The sequence below is a fragment of the Phytophthora infestans genome, genomic scaffold (genome assembly GCF_000142945.1).
Source record: "Phytophthora infestans T30-4 supercont1.324 genomic scaffold, whole genome shotgun sequence".
In the NCBI taxonomy this organism is placed as follows: Eukaryota; Oomycota; class Peronosporomycetes; order Peronosporales; family Peronosporaceae; genus Phytophthora; species Phytophthora infestans.
The window spans coordinates 29391-32029 of NW_003303435.1; positions in this window are offsets into that span (position 1 = coordinate 29391).

Consider the following 2639-nt stretch of genomic DNA (forward strand, 5'->3'; position numbering starts at 1 on the left):
TTGCCGCTACTTTCGGAATCCGAGTTTCGTTTCGCGAATCATGAAAGAGACTACACCACATGATCTGATTTTCCTGGTGATACTGAGCTGTATCACTGATACATTTGTCTCGGGCGGATTCCGCCTGTCAGCAACTTGGTCTGTGCTAAGCATACAGCACATTTGCATGCACTTGCACTATCCTCTACCACCCGCTTCTTGCATCGAATTGCACGTTTGGCCTTCATCTATTCATCCAAGCGCCAACAGCGAGCTGACTCGTTCAAACAAGTCACCAGCCATCGCCACACACCCGAGCCTTTGACGTCGAAACGACACCAACACACAAACGGCAAAACCGGCGTGGTGGTAGGACGAACTCGACAGATCGACGATTGTGCCGCTGGCTTCAGTCGGCGGTTGAGGGGTGTCTGCTGTTTGACTACGCCGTAAAGCGAGCTTGTCCCGCAATGAGTCGGGCTACGAGGTAGGCTAAGCAGCCCTAACCAGTAGTCCTGCGCCAGTTGTTGGAAACAGAGCCAGATGTATGGTTTGTCTCGCGGAGAAGCATAATGGCGCGGTGTTGTCGTAGGCGCCCCAGCACAGCGTGCGAGTGGAGGTGAGTCGAACAAAGAGTTGGACACACCGGGGATTGAACCCGGGGCCTTCCGCTTGCAAAGCGGACGCGCTACCACTGCGCTATGCGCCCAATCTAAGACCATTGAAGAATTTACAATCTCCTTCATGTGCTTCCAGGACGCCTCAAGTCTGTTATTGGGGTTGTTGCCCAACGTCACCGCACTTTGTCTCGTGAAAGAACACCACATGTCCCTGCACCCGTCCCAATCCTTCGCAAAGTAAGTCTCAAACGGGTGATTTAAGGCAGCCTGCTCTGTGTCCACAGCAGTACTTAATGCTGCAACCGACTCCACACTTCCACCGACTGCAACAGATTCCGCACCCGATTCCACGATTGCACCAGATGTAGCCGTGGCGGTGCCAAGGCTGGTACCAATACAGGTCAAACGTGTCATGTAGCGTCGGTGCTTTTCATACTCCCGTTCCGTTTTTGCGTACACCAACAGATTCACAACTGCCCGAAGCTGCTTTTTTTGCCACGCCGAGAAGCCATAGTCGGCGCATGCAATCTCCTCCCGCAAATATTTCACGACGTGAAACTGACAGATAAGTATACGAACGTCTGGAAAAGCAGTCTGCAAAACTCCAATTTCGGTAAAGTCTTTGTCCACGATCACACACTGCAGCTTAGTCCAGGAAGGATTCTGCTTCATAAATTCTTCACACGCCGAAAACAGCGTTTCACTTCGTTCATTTTGTAGGATAGCGTGCTGTACGTACTGACCTTTCCCGAAAATATCATGAGCCATGAACGAAAAAATCTTATACTTTGAGGCGTTGGTACCATGCGTTGCGTCGATCATTAAAACTTCAGGGAATCTGCTAAAAATGTCAATCATGTGCTTCGTTTGTAGTGTAATACACGTAGCGATTTTTCTACAAAACCAAACACACACATTTAGAATCAAACTGACCGATTCACAATACTTGAGACGCAAAACGAACCTTTCCGCCTGATGGGTCCACAAAAATATGCCCTACGTTCCCTTGAACAGCACAAAAGTCCACCATCCATTTCTTGATGCGCTGAGAACGAGATGACACGCCCTGGTCTTGTTTCTTTAGCTTCCGGATTAGGTTTCGCACATCTTGAGGAGTTGGATCGCTGCTGGTGTTCTCCACGATAAATTTCAGAATGTTTTGCGTCTTTGTGCCTGACTTTCTGAGGGAGTCGACCGTCGCCAAAACATCTTCTTCTATAGCCAGTCGATTAGCGGGAATATTAAAGATCACTTTGCTAGCCAATCAGACTGCTGGAATTATCGGAATGCTATTTGATTGGTCAAACCGAGGACACCGGCGAAAACGTGACTTCAACATTGAAGCTCGCAATGTTTTGGCGCGAAACAAGCCGCTTTGGAGGGTCAACGATTCAAACTCGCGTGCGGGGGCGTCGAGCGCGCGCCAAGCCCCAACGAGTCTCATTCCGCAATTTCATTTCTTGTGAACACTCGGGTTCATACCGACTGCCCCCACCCATCTCTGCTAACCCACCCGCCGCCTGACACTGACCGATGTCACTACCATTGCACGCTGCCTGACACCACCGAAATCTCTGGTGGAAATGCTGCTCGATTCCCATGCTGTCGTCACGCTGGTCCACACATAAGATGCTAACGCCGACAAGTCGCTGTCGCCACGCCGGTCCGCACGCTGTACGATGCTAACGCGACGTGGGCGCCGAACATCACCCTTACTTGCTGCCCGTTTGGAGCGATCCCCGTGTCTCTCTTTTATCAAAAAAACCAGAGGCCCGAATGTGAACCGCAAAACCGCCTACGGGAAGATGGTTTGTTTGTGCGAAGAATACACAAAGCTTACTGGGTAGGCGGGTCAGTGTGGTTGGGGGGGGGGAGAATTATGCCGCACCACTCCGAACCACTGGGAGAGGAGGGGGGATGAAAGGGGAGGGAAGACAAAAAAAAGCGGGTGTGTATTTTATTTAGGGAGGGGATTAGCTACACACACGCCCGGTTGTTGTTCTGCCTATCGGACAGGTTTAGAAGAAAAAAAAAGAAAAA